Source organism: Lepeophtheirus salmonis, chromosome 3, assembly GCF_016086655.4.
Source record: "Lepeophtheirus salmonis chromosome 3, UVic_Lsal_1.4, whole genome shotgun sequence".
Taxonomy (NCBI): Eukaryota; Metazoa; Arthropoda; class Copepoda; order Siphonostomatoida; family Caligidae; genus Lepeophtheirus; species Lepeophtheirus salmonis.
The window spans coordinates 26,728,511-26,746,668 of NC_052133.2; the positions used below are offsets into that span (position 1 = coordinate 26,728,511).

Consider the following 18,158-nt stretch of genomic DNA (forward strand, 5'->3'; position numbering starts at 1 on the left):
GTCGTTCATATATATTTTTTTAAGAGAATCTTTTTTTTTGTGTGTGTGTGTGAATTGTTTTATTTTGTTTATTTTTTAAGTTATGTAAAAAGTGTATTTTCCTATATATAACAAACTGGATCATTACAAATTATTATTCAGGTAGGCCCTTTTAAAAAATACATACTTTTTTAGTAATGATGACTTGTAGATTGAACTTATATTCAATATTTTGCAATTCTTTTGAATGACATGACCAAAAGATGATTGATAGTCATTAAAAGTATACTTGTAAAACCATGATTAATGCTCGTCAAAGATGCACAATATTTAATGAATATGTTGCAAAAACAAAATTACAACTATTAAAAAACATCGAGGACTTGTACTTGAGTAATTACATATAAAAATTATGGGGTTGTTTTTTAATGACAGATGTGATTATTTCAAAGTTACTCATTTCGTTCCTTTAATATTTTTGTGTAAAAGATGGTTTATATTAAAACAATATTGATCAAAAATCAAGAAAAAGACTGCATATGTACAAAGAACCAATTAGTTTATAGACCTTATTGTATCAATTATAGGCCTATTATTCAAATTTCTGGGAAGATTGTAGATACCCAAGAAATTTAACTATAGTCTAGAACAGTGGTTCTAAGCCTTATTGGGGAGATTGAATCCTGCAAGCTTCATCAATGCATTCAACAAACTTCTTTGTTATTAGAAAAAATAATATGATTTCTGCAGAATATAGCAATATATATTTTATTAATGCAAGAAATAAACCATGCATCAGTTGTAACAGAGTCTGTTACTTTGCTCCTTTTTTACGTCGACCATCCTCGAAAAATATTTATCACAAAAATATGTTGTTACAAATGATATAAAATCACTACAGAGTGCAGCAAGTTCCCTGCAACACATATATATCAAAGCTTAATAATGGGGCCTGATCACGTGCAGCCAAGGATGGTCGTAACGTCACAAATAACACGAATGGGCTGTATTAATTTTGTGAAACATATTTTTACTAAGCAACTAAATATTTTAAATCTAATAAGGATAATTTTTTTTTGAATCTCACAGTGGGTCCAACCGCGTTCTTTTTTCATGTTGGTATCCCCCTTGCTCTGAACGATACATCACTGTTGCGGCACACTCGTACCGAATACCTGACAGTGTCTCAACGAATTCCGGGGGTTCGATCGAACCCAGGTTAAGAACCACTGGTCTAGAACCTCTTTTTTTGTCTGCATTAAGAGAGTTATATTGACCCTTTAAATGTCCCCCTTTCAAATAAAATCAATCAATTTCTCATAATTTTTTTTGTGACGATCAATTTAGAGTACAAATAAGTGCCATTTGCGGCACATTACACTTGCTTTTGGGTTGACAGGGCACATATATTAGGTCAACTTTATACTATTATCAATGTACCTAAACTAAAAAATCTGGCCCCTCAACACAAAATCAATCTTGAAATATTTTTTTTCAAACTTGAATTTGAGTTGAAGTATCCTCTATTTCGATCAATAAATTATTGTTATAATCCTTTTTTGGGCTCGTCTTCCAATGCACTGAAAGTAGCCAAAATCGATTGTCAGATTTATAGATGAACAGTTAATAGATTTGATTGAAAAAGACCTATCGAGGCCAAATGGAGTCTATAAACTATAGTTAACATTCTTGGATATCCCAACGTATCCCTGAAATTTGAATATAAAGTCTGTTACTGTCCAAAATATATCTATAGAATATTGAACTGGATGTATATTGGGCATTTAACCTATTTTTAATTAATGTTAATGATTGTTTTTGTGTTAATTAAACACATATACAAATAACTCATTTTTACAAAAGGAAGAGGAATATTGAAATACAAAATTCAGTTTGAATTTTAAAAGTAGCTCTTAATATATATTGAATAAGAGTCCATATCAGAGTGGGGTGGGTTCAGTCCCTATTTAGGACTAAAAACTGCAGTCCCGTCTAGTTTAGTCCTGCATATCAGTCCTAAAAACTTATAATGCCTGTCCTTGATGACGTCACTCAACTTCATTTCATTTTTATAGATAATTTATAGTACCAACTGCCCAAAGGACCCAAGTCTTAAGGGTCAGTCCAAGGACTTATAGGATCAGTCCTTAGGACCGATTCTAAGACTGGAATAGACTACATCAGTTTGTATAAATAAGGACTCACAATATACTATATCAGGGATCTCCAAACTTTTTATGGATCAACTCCTTTATATATTGATCAATCCTTCATCGTCCCCCCTATATTTTGCGTACTTCTCAACTGAAGTTATATATGTACAAGCACATTTCCTATACGAGGGTGGTATGAAAATTTTTCTACCTTGATAGTTGTACTCGTAAATAAAAGCTAGCCACATCTATTTAGCATCTGTTGACAATTACTCACTAAAGCTTCAGCCATTTTGGACGTGCATTTGTTATGTTATAGTCGTTTGAGTTAGTAGATGTGAGTGTTTTTGGGAAATATAGTACTGAATTTTATTTTTTTATTGTGCAACAAGGTATCTTTCTAACTCTCCAAATTTATCCTAGGGATGGTCCCATCTTTGTAACCCGTACTGTCTGTTATTTCACGGGAAAAGTTTGTAGATTTACAAGGAGACTTCGTTAAAAAATAAAATTCGGATATATTGTCATATTTAATAAAACAATGAAGTCTACAAAATTTTACTTTTTCAAAAATTTTTATATTGTATATTCAATTCTAGCAGTGTTAGGGCGTCAACACCTTCCTGACAAATCAGTAATTAGTTTGTTTTTTTTTGTTATCAAATGGAGTTTTTGAATTTTTTTGAGTATTTTTACCCTTTTCATTGATTTGAGGCAACTTATGTGTAAGAAAAAAAAAATCAGAAATCCAAATGAAAGTTAATTTATTGTTAGCAAAATGTTGGCTTAATTTTAAATATGTGCCAATTATGAGAAACTGCAATTACAGGTGGAAAAATATTGTGTATTAAGATTTTTGCTAAAAAAGGATAAGTAGCTCGGTTTGTCAAATGTTTTTACGCCTAAAGAGTTCATTTGAAGTGTAAATAAATGAACAATCCTTAAAATAATGGCTTAAAAACACATGACAAATTGAGACGTTAATCCTTTTCAAACAAATCTATTATAAGCAAATCTTATTTGCACATATATGTACATAGGATTTATTTTTTTAGAATTGAATGACCACATATGAAATGTGCTCCATGTTTAAAATAATACAATATTATAGTGAACTGTTTAAATTTTCATGTGCATTAATGATTTTTTCTAAAAAAAATGATGAGTCAAACTTATTTATATATGTACTAAGGTGAAAACACTCAAAATATACAAATCAGACTTGATACAGAAAAAAATAATCATACTTGACGTGTCAGGTACGACTATAATTTGATATAGAGTTGAAAATATTTTATTGTTGACTTGGGCATTGAAATCCAGATATCTGGAATAAAGACGACATTTCTTCATTTTCCCAATTAAGTCAATTTTCCTGCATATGTACAATAATAAATTAGAATAAAATAAGGTCTGATGAAATGTCGTGTGCAGACACTTTGCACAAAGTCCCATTGCCAAAAGTTAATAGAAATGCTAGGTTATCCCATAATGCGTGTACGAATGATGTTTGACTTCCGGAATGCTTTTTAATATTGACGGCATAGTAGATGAGTTGTTGCGTGTTTTGTCAAAATCTGTTTTTCTTGCCCAACAGTCGTTACGGCACATTAAATTGAGAATTATAGTAATAGTGACGTCATTGGCTATGATTGGTTGCGTGTTTTGTCAAAATCTGCCTGTCTTGCCTGGCAGTGGGTACAATACATCAGATTGAAAATTTTAATGTCTACGGATATCAATGAATGTCTTCATTTGTAAAAAAATTACCAGCAAAAAATGTATCTAAATACCAATTATGCATTAAGAACAATTATAACTGGATAAATTTAATATAAAATTGATCTATAGCTGATGTGCGAAAATAAGTGATGATATTGACGTCGATAAACTTCCATTTATTTAGAATTTAATAACTTGTGTAATTACTCTAATCAAGAGAATTCAGAGTAGGTTCATCACATAATTTTTATTATAATATTCAGTAATATTATTTGAAGAGTATGTAAAAAAGACCGTCCGCAGAAAGTGGAAATTAAATAAATTTTGCTTTTTGCTAGATATTTTTTGGTCAAGATTGTACAATTTTACGTAAAATAAGGGTTAAATTAATAAAGAAAAAATTAATAGTGGAAATTTTTTCCAAAAAATTTAATATAATTCAAAGTTTTTTTCAAGAAATTTAATATAACCTTTTCTCAAAAATTAATATTTGACATTTTGTTTTTCAAAAAATTTAATTTTTGAAATTGTTTTGTGAATGGCAATGGATTTTGGAATTTTTTTTCCAAAAAATTCAAAAAACCAAGATATTCCCCACCTAAAAAAAAAAAAAAAAAAAGAAGTAATGTGGAGACCCTTTGTAAATAATCCGTAGGATATTCAATTTTTAAGGGAATTATAATTTATTTCATGCTTGTGCAAGACAATGTGATTCATTGATTACGTTTTTGAATTTAAATCAGGACTTTAATATATATTGCATTTATGTATCTATGGAACATTTCTACCAATTCCTAGAAGCTTTTTTCAATGTGTCTCATTAAAGCTTTCACTTAAGAAATGATCACAGGTTAAATTTCGATAGAAATTTTTACAATAGGGAGGCTGCGTTAAAGTCTAATAATTATTTGCAATTGTTTTTATTTAAAAATATTGGCTGTATCTTCAAAGACGACATAATGGGAAAATCCAAAAGAATGATTGTACCCAAAATGCTCGTACGCCAGAAGATCTGAGATTGCCAACGATCTCAGAATAAGTTGGACGGTCGTCTATGGTATTAGGAAGCGATTTGAAATAAAAAAAAAGTCTGGGAAAGGCCGGAAACGAAGAGTAAGGACAACACCAATGATTATGCGTGACAAAAACTGCTTTTCTATAAATCTACTGAAGATTAAGACCAATAAGACGAATGTGAGCGAAGTTACGCTTCAAAGGGTTATTAAACATGAATTGGAAGCAAAAGCCAGATCAAGGAGGAAGAAAAATCTCATTACAACGGCCACAAAAGAGAAGAGGTTGTCTACAGCCCAGCTTATTTTGAATGTGTGCAAGAACATATTGTCTTCTACCTCACCCGATCTTAATCCTTTGGATGATTCCATCTAGGTAAAGGTCGCATATAACAAGCTTCACATGTCTTATGATATCTTTGGAATCCGCCATTAAGGCTGCATGTGCTGCCATAGTCGGAAGACTACATCCCTAAGGAATGTACCACATTCAGGAAAAGGATAGAGGCCTTCATTGAGGCTGACAGAGGCCATATTAAAAAATATTTATGTCAATTTCAGTTATAATTCACGTGAAATGAACATAATTTTGTTCTCGCAGTCTGTACGAACTAGTTTTTAATAAAGTTTGAATAAAAATCTTCATTGTAAACTTTAATACGAAGCATGGAGTATAAGTATATTATTATTTAAATGAATATACTGTCAGACCTCATCTTCTCATGTAGCTCATCAGATTCAAATTACACATCAAATCATGAGTGCAAGTCTCTTTCTCCTAATGAAGAATAATACATTGAGAACCACTATAATTATGAGCAATTAAGGAAACTTAATGAACAATTTATTTCTTGTCCCTGTATCAAAAGTATCTTTTTATATGGGGAAAAAAGAAATGTTTGTGACCTTTCTCAGAGCCCCAATATCTGACATCTGATATATTGAACAATAAAAAAGATCAACTTGATAGGTCGTGTTCACTGATGTCATAAATTGCATCCCCAATGAAGAAGAGGTCATCATATTGGGGCTCAAAGTAGATATTTTGACTACGTAAAATGAACAAATTTCAAATATATATATTTTTTAAGCTCCATCAAATGGCTCTATGGATTAAAAAAAACACATCGAACTTAATATCTGCATTGAATACTACTTAATGCCAATAATAATCAGTGAAATTTGAATATAAAATATACTGAAACTCCTTTTGTTATGTTTATGCTTGGACAACTATTTCTATCTTTTTTTCGTTTTTGTATATTACTAGCCGAATTTCATAAATTGCACCATTTAAAACGCAAGAGTTAAATTTCAAATAGTTTAATTTTTTAAATATGAATATATCAAACTATTTTTTGGCAATATTGAGTTTCGACAGCAAACGCACTTTCCTCATTAACCACTCACTATATTTTCAAAAAACAATAACAAAAAAAGCACATTATAATTTCGCCTCTAGAAATAAATCACACAACTATTTATACAGCCTGATTTCTACGCATGATCAGAATTGAAGTTATGTTGCCTGCCCCTGCATATTAATAAAACAGACAAAAGGCCCAAAATCTCATGGTATTTTACGAATTTTTACTCAACAATTGTTGACAAGAGTTAATTCAAATTCAACCAAACAACGTTCAAAACACTGATTTGGGAGTAAAAATGCAGAAACATCTACAGCTGACAACGAAACATAATATAACTGCATTGATTAATGAGATAACGCCGTGTGTGGTGATTATTAATTAAATAGTTGATAGTTGCTTCAAGGGTTCACATCAATATCTAATTCGAGTTCAACCAATTAACATTCCTTATACGACATAGTATTAGGGAGGAAGAGACTTAAATATTGACAACTGACAAAGTATTCGGTATAAATTTGTATGTTAATTGTTAGATAATCCAATGATCAATATTATATTATAATTAACATACATAGGTATCGCAAAGCTTTAAAAAAAGTAGCAAAAATTGCCTCCTAGCTTCAGGAGATGGATGGCTGTGGAGTTATCTTTTTCCTACGAAAGATGTCGCTTTTATGTTACCGTAGATGATGCCCCTTTATCGTTTTCTTTTATGCTGTATGTTACTTTTTAATTCAGTTGAAAGGGCGAGTTCATAAAGGCTGTATAGTTAGTTATTATGGAGTAATATTTAATGCACCTAGCAGACACAAAAAAGTGTTGCTGCGACCAATACCTTTTGTACAAATATTGATCACGTGAACTATTTTCTTTTAAGGCTTTAGATTAAGACTATTCAATTAGCATTCAAAGAAGTTTAGTTACATAACATTCCTTAAAACAGAGGTCTGGAAAATCATAATATTATAATCTTACGTTATGATTCAGCGTCATATTTATTAAAGCAGCCTAGTGTGTATGAACTTTAAATACATTTTATAATTTCCACAGCCTCGAAACATATGACACAAAGGGGCTTTAAATTGTCCGTGAGAAGAAATAACATGTCTACCCATTCTTAGTTGAAGGCCCTCTTATCACTGCCTAACTTTCTTTTCTTAAATCACACCATGTGAAATCTTCATTCTCTTTTACTCCTTCGATTGCTTATCCCTCTTCAACTTCTGTCAGCTGACTTTTTACTTCACGCCCTGAATTGAGTTGCAATCCTTACCGGAATGGACAGATTTGATTGGCAAACATTATGAACAATGAATACCATTGATCTGTGAGTTTCCTGGGCTGCTCACGAGCTGAGCTCTGATCTGACATCATTTTTTTTTAAATGTTCCATTAATTGGTTAGATGGAGTCGTACTGATTAAGTATAATTAAACATAATAGTATTACATTTACTCCATCTAATCAAGGAACCTTTTGGCAAAATACATATACCAGTAGTTGCATAAATACGCGGACTAATTTTTAAACGCTTATATATCGAGGTTCCGTGACCAGAAATAAAAAAATCCAGCACAAGTAACTCGGTCAATCTTTTAACTTTGTTTTGGTTTTTCTTACTCCCATCAAACAAAGTCGTTTACGATGAATGACGAGACCAAACGTCATATGGTTGCCACTCTCCTCCGCGCCGGTAGGTTTGTCAAGGAGATAATCAAGGACACTGAACTATCCAGAACTACTGTATTCAAGGTCCAGAAGCTTGTCAAGGAGGGAAAAGATCTGAAGGAGTGTGTTCGGATCGGCAGACCACGGAAATCAATAAGGATGAGGTGAAGGAGGCCTTCACAAAAACATTGAGCTACCTTAATCACCTGATTTGAATCCCCTTGACTACAGTGTGTGGTGGCAAATTGAGAAGAAGGCCTGTACTACCCGACACCCGAATTTGGACTCATTGAAGGCCAGCGTCAATGAACAATGGGCAGCCATGGAAGACCATTACATCATCAATGTGTGCAAGGCCTTCCGAGGGCACTTAGAGGTTGTCAAAGGACCTGATGGCGGTTATATTCAGTAATTATTGTAAATTTTATACCAGAATAAATTCTCTACTATATAATTCTGAAAACAACAACAACATCATTCGAATTTTATTATACATTTAATTATTTGCCACAAATAGTCCGCGTATTTATGCAACTTACTGTATATTTCTTTCTTTAGGAATCAATTGGGCGCGAACGTACACACATTGAATTCAAGATAATAACTTTTCCCAGCAATTCAATTACTGAGTTCTGTTCTGACATCATTTGTTTTACGTATAATTTAGCGCGAAACGTAAAAGCTAACGGGAGCCTCTTCCATCACCTGTTGCTAGCATTAGGATGTTAGCACAGACGAAACTTGTGCATCACTCACGCTGAGCTCTGTTTACATTTTCTTCTGCCTTTTTTTAAGGAGTTACACTTTTTGGTTCAAACTACGTCTGTATATAGAGGTATTGCGGTTATAGATCCGGCTCCAGATAGGATCACCTCTGTGTCTGGATGTAGACCGGCGTCCACCACTTAGTGACCTCTGCTTTAGATAGTTCCATCCCATTGAATTATTTAGAATCAAGAGCTTTTTTTTATTATTATTATCTAAATCATATTATTTTGTGTGTAACAAAATATTCGTTCTTGAAATATTATGAGTTTTTTTTTCTTCTTTTTCTTAGGAAGGATTATTTATATGTATATGTAAACCTATTATGGGTATTCTTCTTTGTGGAGTTGAATTAAATACCTTGATCTATAAATTATTCAAAACCTGCTGCATCATTTTTTTTTTTTTTTGAAAATAATTAAGGATTGGCAATTTCTTTTTATATATTAGATCGTATTATTATCTGTTAATTATTCTATTGACTATGTTTATGAAGAAACTTTTGGTTTTTTTCCATTTATTTCTAAATGCCCTCCACCTTCTACTCTGTACATGAAAAAAATATTATGTTCTTTTACTAGGTGAGAGCTAACAATTTACACACTCATGCAATTCTAAATTATAAGGTTATATATAGTGATGAGACGATTAAAAAAATAATGCATATTCTAATAAAAATTCCAGATTCCGATTATACAATATTTAGAAATTGTTTATAACACGACAATAGGGTCTTTAGTCTATTTACATCGAATCATGTTTTTACTTTGTTCAATCCTGTTTAGTATATATCAATACATGGAATTCTAGACATATGGTCCAGTCCAGACCAGTCCTTGATCACTTCAATCAACTTTTCTTTTTTTAAAATCAGTTTTAGTACTTACAGTTCGAAGGACCGACATTCTTAAGTCAATCAACTTTGTTTTATTTTTAAATCAGTTTTTGTACTGACAGTCCGAAGGACCAACAGTCTTAAGTATCAGTCCCGAGGACTGATATGCAATTCCCTCATTTTACCTTCTCTAATAATAAAACAAAGTTGCACTCCTGATGATTTATAATATCATCAATTCTTGCTTCCTTCAATCGAAAAGAATGTTCACTTAAGGGAATTAGGCCACTTCATTATGTTCAAATGATATATAATTTGAGAATTCAGTGAGTAGTTGATACGGGTTGTAGAAAGTCTTTAAATATTAACTTTGATTCAATTTAAGAGCCATCTGGCGTATGTATGAATGGATGCTCTGTTTGTAGTACTGATATTTAGTATAAATGAAACAAAACTTGGAGCATTTTATACTATATATTGATTTTCGTAGCCGTTTATTTTAACTTATATTAAAAAAGAAAAAAAATGAGGGAAGCACTTTATATAATTAAAAAAAAAAAAAAATGTTTAGAAGTGAGCTAAATTACTCCTTGGCGTATCAAATCGTTTAATTTTTTTTCTCTCAAGCTTTTATTATTCTTGAGGAGAGATCGTCTAAGAATTGAAGGAGTAACTACATGGGAGTGTACACACGAAAAATGCAGAGTAACAGCTAATATTCTTTCCATATTAGTAAAACAAAATTGATAATGTTCGTCAACGCCTAATAACTTTGGGCACTACTGGATACTACCACTAGTATATAATAAAGGGTGTGCAAGCTGCCTGTGCCACAAGAATGATGATTATTTTTTTCAAATGCAATTTTCTCTAACCAGTTATTAGATTAAAAGAAATGAAACCGGATTCTTAAAGCTTGATAGATTTTAATTTTTTTATTTAACAAAATCACATCCACCTAAAATTACAGTCTCTATAAGAGGCCGAAAGCACGATCAGACCTTCTCCACTTGGTCTGGACCTGTCAGATAAGGTCATTTATGGTGTTCAGATTGTTTGTCGTTTGGTCACGCCCCACAAAAAAAAAAAAAAAAAAAAATATCACAGTCAGATCCAGCGAGCTTGAAGCCAAATTATAGCGAGATGAAATCGTCAAAATGGTCTTGAACCCCTCTTAGATTTTTTTTCGAGGTGTAGGAGAGACCCAAGTCCTGCTATCACACTTTAGAGACATCAAATTCCCTCCTAACTCTGCAAACCAACGTCTCACTGAGTCCCAGAGTTTGAACAATTGTTATGTTTTCGCTAGTGGTGAGGATTTCAACGAGGGCTTCTTGCCTTTTACAAACATTTGGGAAAACGAATTTGAAGAAGAAGAAGAGGATGATTAGATGCCTAAGTGCCACGTTTACCTAAGAGAGTGCCCTAAAGTGGCGACTTAGATAACTTGTGCATCATGTATTATTTGCAAATTATGTCAATTCTTAGTTTCTACCCTGTACATACATATTGCAATTAGTTAACAAAAAAGAAAACAGATATTTCAAAATTATGGATATACATGATTGGAATTTTTAATTTTCTTACTGAAATTTTCTACATGCAGACATACAAAATGGCAATAATCCTTCCTATAATATTATTTATGGTCAAAATGTCGAGAATAAATCATGAGATTTGTTATTCATTGACTTGAAATTGGTTAGTATTTGCTTGCTTTAGTTTTTTTTTCTTTTTCAATCAAGTAACCATAACTTTTTAGCACATAATATTATATTCTACAAACAAACACACTTTCACAGTCCAATCTACATGATTTATGTAGTGAATGCTCTACAAACGAGTAAAAAGAAGCATAAACTACGGCCCTTCTACTAATTACATCAATTTTATGTGGCACGTCAATAACCAAAGAAAAAAAAAGGCTGTAATGATTTTTCTCAAAATGAAGTATGGATTACATTTGCATTCTAATATATGCATTATCGTCAATTTATATTAATAAATTATTCGTATTAAACCTTTGGGTGTGTCGCAAATATCACTAATAAACGTATCGTCAAAATAGAAGAATGAGAATATTTTTATTTGTAAGACTATATTGGGGCCAATATAAGTTACTTAAATCAAATAAAGCTTCTGAAATATAGTTCATACTCTTGGGTAGTTGACTCAAATATGCACCGCAAATTACGCTTAAAGTAGCCAAAATTAAGCTCAAAATCGTTCCTAAAAAGAATAAAAAAATTATTGATTTTATTTTACGGCCATATCGGGGACAATACAGGTGTGCACGTTTAAAAAAAGAACACTCCTTTAAATTTAAAGCGTTTTTCCTTGTCTACAGGCTTGAAGGCTTGACGAGGGGTTCTCTTGTAGATCTTAAGGCCAAGATATTTCTTAGCTAACCGGTCCATGGTCCTTCTGCTGATGTTGAACTCCCTGGAGAGGCCGCTGACGGTGACCTTGCCTCTCTTGCCTTTTTCACGGCAGCAACCATTTCGTCTGACCTTCGAGGCCTTGACTTAGATCTTGTGGCCGCCTCAGGAGTACCTTTGGCTACCACGCTGTAAACGGTGGTGTGGCAATTTCAGTGGGAGTTTTTCCCCACATGGAAAGTTCCAAAATTGCCACTCGACGTCTCTCCATATTATCGGCTGTTGTTTCACTGTTGCTATTTAGATTTTGCTGGAGTTTTGTTTATAACTAGTCAAGCCCCTTGCCTCGAAGTATAAACCGGTTTCAACTGAATAAAATCACGGATATGTGGATGGCGTAAAATTGTAAGAGTCTTCAGTTTTAGAGGCGCACACCTGTATAAGTCTTAAATCAAACAAATGTTCTAAACTATAGCTAAAATCATCCCAGTAATTAGAATACAAGGCATATATTCGACTTTTATATGTCGATGACATATTGAGATGAATGTTCAATAATTATATATGAAATACATAAATAATTGGGATTTTTCTGTTGGACTCACTGTGCGTAGTTTCACACCTAAGTGATTTCTAGAGAAACTAATATACTTTATGTATATAGACTTCACACAAGACTCCTAGGTTATTTGGAGTAATTACAATACCCTAATATTTACTTATACTTAAATGAGTGCAACCCCATCTAACCAATTATTATTTATTCTCTTAAAGGAAACAAAGGTTTCAAACTAAAGCTAAAGTTCTCTGATATTTTAACTCATCACACGAATTTGAATAAACAGATGTAAATGTATATAACATAAAAGTTGGGGTTTCCTTCTTTATGTCTCAATTAATATTTCAGTTTGATTCATTTTTAAAGGAATACATATTACAATGTTGTCCAAAAATTTCCAATATGACTAAAAGTTATACTTCTGGTTAGGCTCTACCAAACAAAGAAGGTCACAGATGAGTGAAAGGGTTATTGCTTCCATAGGCAATTTAGCATAATAGGTCAGGGGCGTAGTAGATGGGAAGCAATTACAATTGCCCCTCCTCCGCCAATTATACAATTTTGGAAAAATAATTTGCAGTATTATGATAATTCATTTAATTTTTTTTTTAAAGTAGAAAGGTAGGAAAGTAAATATGAAAAATCTCTATTTAAAAAAAAAGTCATCAATTTGTATTTAGTTAGTTATTACTTTTGGGGCAAAATGAAATTTCAAAATTCTCGTCTCTTATATTTTTCTAATTGGTGAAGGAGGAATCCGTTGAAAGAAACAACTAATAATTCAGTAACTCCACATATCACGCTTCTGCCTTCTCCTTGCGCTCTTAGAGAAATCCTATCCCTAGTAATTGGAGAGCAGTATACAGGGGGTGCTTGCTACAAAATCTATATGTTATATTAAAAAATATAAGAGTTTTTTGATTATTTTGACTTCATAAACTTTAAAAAAAATATATTTAATGAGAAAAGGGGTAACTTAAATTTCAAAACTTTCTAGCTTTATATCCCCTCTCTCTGCAATACGAGGGTGATAATTACTATAAGTCTTTTTGGGAATTTCTTCAGAAAACTATTCCCAAGCACGGTTAATGCTTTTTTTTTTTTGTTCAATCCAAATTTTTGTGTGGAGCAGAAAACAGCATACCCCATACTTTGACTGACATTAATCCCCCCTCCCCTTCTTTGACATGATTAACTCTTTACGCATGAATCAATTGTATAGACCCCCTAATCGTACCATTGAATTGAATTATACATATTTTAATCAACAAACATGACCTTCACTCCTTAATTTCATAAATGGTTCATCTTCCTTCGACACATATTATATTATGCATGGATATATATCTAAATGCTTTTCGTGCCCTTCGAAAAAGCTACATATCTTGCTTGATTTATTTCAAATGGGAGCAGGTAAAGAATATAATTGCTATAAAATGGCTAACATTTAAAAACCCACCTCAATGATTTTCAACTCATTAATTAATGAGCAAAAATAAGTTTTGCTGATATATAAGTACGAATCTGCCTATTTTTATTTGTATAATAGATATGTTGGTAATAGTGTGTAGGGATGTTTGCAAGATTATAGATATATTTTTTTTGTGGCGAGGCTCGGATTTTAAAAATTTTTAAGACAACAAACACAAAAATGAAATTTAAAATAATAATTTTTCGGAAATAACTCTCAATTGACCATAGCTATTCTCAAGAAATTAAGTTTTTTATATTTTTTTATAAGATCCACATTAGTTCAGAAAAAATATAATTTTTTGGAAAAAAATTTCAAAAAACTAAATTTTTGAGTTTTTTTCCCAAAAATCCACAGTTGTTTACAAAAAATTTCAAAATTTTACAGCTGTTCACAAAAAATTAATGTTTTTGGATTTTTTTTTTCCAAAATCCATAGTTATTAACAGAAAATTAAATTTTTTGGAAGAAATATTTGACAAACTAAATTTTAAAAAATTTAATTAAATTTCAAATATTATTTTAAAATCAAATCAAATCATTTTTTAGAGGGGGGGGGAGGAGGGCTACAGCCCCTCCAGCCCACCCCTGCTCTGCACTCTTGAACTGTTTTTCTGCCTATTTTATTTATTCCAAACTCATCAAGATATATAAGTAAATATAAGCTTTGGGGAGGGTATGTGGATATTGTTTGAAAGTAGGTTGAGACCAACTATTGCGATATATTTTTTTAGTAATTTGTATGCATTAGTGTTGGATCCGGGTTTGAAAGTCCTAGACCGAACTGGAACAGTTATGGTTTATAGTGGATCGACATAATTTGTTTTTTTTATAAAGATTCGGTCTGGATTGACCGCAAAGAAACGTTGGGTCCGGATTTGTATTATTTAAAATTAGGTCTGTTGCTATTGTTTAGAGAGTGAGGACTCAAAACATGCACTAACATAAATAATAACCAAAAATTTGATTTTTATGCAATCAAGAAAATTCAACTCAATACCAATTTGTGATATGTTTAAATACTATATTTAGGTATATTTTTTATTCAATATGTGTTTTTTCATAAGTCATAAAAGCCTCAACATGTTGGCAAACAGATTGTCAGCTCTTGTTGATTAAGGGCGTGTCCATAGCCTACCATGCTGTCTAAACTTGGATGAGAGGTGCAGCGGGCACTATTTCTCCAAAACGTCCCAAACTACTAAGTCGAGGGGTTTGGAGCCAGAGCTTAAGGAGGGTCACAATGAGACAAAACAGAAGTTAGTCATATTATTACTGCATAAGCTTTGGTTTTTCTTGGGTGTATGAGGGTGTTATGGACTTCTTGATTTTGTAAGCACTCTGGATAAAGCTGCCAACGTTCTCTGCAGCCTTCTCAACATAAACACCAGCACGGAGAAGATTGCCTTTTTTTTTTACTTTTTATACTTCTGCCTTTTGTTTGTAAAAATCTATTATCATCAGGTTTTTCCGTTTTCCTCCTTGCCTCCAAAGAATAAATAAATTTTTCCAGATTTGCTTGCTTTGATTAATTGTTCATGAACTCTATTGTTAAGCAAACAAAGTAACTTAAAAAAATGGACGTCACTTGTCTTTATTCAATGTTTTATAACCTTTTTGGAAAGATGGTAAAAAATAATTGAGCCATGATAAATAATTTTTCGTGCCCTAAATATTAGAGTCTTGATTTTCCATTGGGTTTTCCTTTTTTAACTTCTTCTTCTTCGGAGTAAAACTTATGTGCATCATCCAAGTACCCTACAATTTTTGTCGAGTTCGAAAAGGCATTCGATACTCTCTCACCCATGTTAATTGTTGAACAACTATATAGGTACGGACTGCTGGATGGGTTTGTTGTCATGGTCTCGGCCATCCTTAGGAACTCATCATCGAGCATTGAAATTTCTGGTACTCATTCTAATGTTCAGTGTGGAGCTCGGCTAGGAGATTTGCTATCACCATTCCTCTTTTGGATTGCAATGAATGGATTGAACGAGATTGTTAACTACAACTCCAGCCCTGAAGATCTGAAAATAAATGAAAAGTCAATGAAGTGCTTATTATATGCAGACGATCTTACCTTATTTCTAAAAAGAACAGAAGACAAACAGGCACTCCCAAGCCATTGAAGTCATTCAGGATTTCAAAAAAAAAACAAAAAACCTAGGTCTCTCCATCAACATCGATAAGACTAAGAAATTATACCCCTGTGACGACTATTTGAAGACATATGCTCCGTCTTAGGGAGTTATGTTTTATTAAGTCTTTTTCACTTCTAGTTATTGAAGTTTCTAGCTGCAGTGCCGATGCTGAAAGAAGAAATGAATTAAATTTTGTATTTACTATACAGAAAAATGTCATATTTTTTTAGTAATACCCCACTCACTAGATATGAAAAGTTGAAGGCCTGGGATATCAATATCCTCCCAAAAACATTCAATCTGCAGAGATACGTGCCTTTTTGAAAGATTATATGTTTGAGCATATATAAATTAAGGGAAGATTTAGTCTGGCCACATGCAAGAGCATACGTTTCAAGTTGGAGGATTAATGCTCCAACAACTCGCTGTTGTCTTGGTTCTACAGAGGTATGTGGAAGGCACTGAATATCTCGTGGTTAAAACGACTCAGAAGCTTTGGGGATTTTTGGCAATAAAAATAAAAATCTACCACTGGATTGGTTTTCACTTTTCTGAACAGATCTTTATTTGATTTATTCATCGGATCTCTGGATTGTCCCGTTGTTTGTTTTTAATCTGTGTGTCTTTAATCTAATATTAATTAAACATCAAGTTGTCGTTTCTTCTTTTTATGCTTAAAAAAATAATCAGAACATGATATTAATATTTCATTTGTTTTATTAATGTATTGATTAAAATGAATAAATATATTTAACCCTTAAAAAAAAGTAAACAAAGTACCTTGACTTAATCCCCACTAATTACCTATTTAGTTAGTCTAAATAGCTTTTACAATCACAAAAAGTGGTGGCAGTTTACACCTGGATTCTGAACACTAGGCTTTACAAACAGAGGAATTAGAGACATGGAATCAAAAACAAAACTTTCATATTTATGTTTTTTGTGTAATGAAACCTCTTAATTAAAAATAAGAGGGATTAAATTGTAATTAAATCCTACTGTAAGTTTTGGGTCGCGCTCATTAGAATAACTGTTAATGACGTCATGTGATGTTTAAAACTGTGACCATCAACCTACAATAACGTCATATAATATTAATGTGTTGCAATAATCATGTTTGTACAACTCATAAATCAGAATCAGGGAGAAAATGGGTACATAGATTGAGACCCCAAAAAATTGGTCTATATATCCCGAAGGAAAAATTTGCAAAACGATTTCATTTCGGTCAAAGATCGCGATCTAGACCGAAATATAAGTTTAAATCGCTGTAGAAAAATTGCGAAAGACCGAACCAAAAAAAAAAAGATTTTGGACCACGTCTCAACACTATTTTGGTATCTAAATATTATATCTACACCAAAGAATAATGCATTTAATTCATTTAAGACTTTAAATGTCCTTAAGTTGCATATTTACTTGTTTGTTTTTGAAAGATAACCAGTCCTTTTATCTGACTGTTTATGATACATAATCAATCTTGCCTGTTCTAAGTTCAATTTGCTACATGTCCACAATGTTAATATGGGTAAGTTGTCTACAAAAGTTTATGATAAGTCGTGGAAGAATACAAAAGAAGTCCATACTCAATTTTGAGAAAAATGATTCTAATTTGCTTTTGCGTTGAGAGTATTTTGTTCAATATAATTAATCATGGAAAAAATCCCTACAAATTGATCCATGACTCATGGGTTGGAATTGATTCTATGCTCAGCATTCAATGCCATTATTTACATATTATTGAGTTGTCCAAGCAAATCAAGGAAGTCTTCTTTATTTGAAAAGACAGGGAGAAAGACGAAGTATTGTGTGCAAATAGAAGGATTTCAATTCAATGAACGTCGTTCATTTTGCCAAAAAAAAAAAAAAAAAAAAAAGAAAGATATCTCAAGAGTTTGAAGATTGTTAAATACATAATATATAAATGCTTAACTTTGAGTGGCATGATGTGCCATTGAATCACTATCTGTGAGTACTATTCTAATCCCTCTTGTAATAGACAAATATCTGTCAATCAGTTAGTCCTTTGTAGATACCGGAAACATTTGATTCTATGTACATACATATCATTATTTATTCACAAAGTCCACACATTTATTTATGAGC

The 18,158-nt window shown here is 32.1% G+C and overlaps 1 long non-coding RNA gene across 1 annotated transcript in view; it reads left to right on the forward strand.

The window, feature by feature from the left end:
- Positions 1–18,158, forward strand: part of LOC139904981 (uncharacterized) — a 146,928-nt gene continuing 128,770 nt past the window's right edge. The window contains exon 1 of the long non-coding RNA XR_011779345.1: positions 1–141. This is a non-coding gene — a long non-coding RNA (uncharacterized lncRNA). The remainder of the gene's footprint in view (positions 142–18,158) is intronic.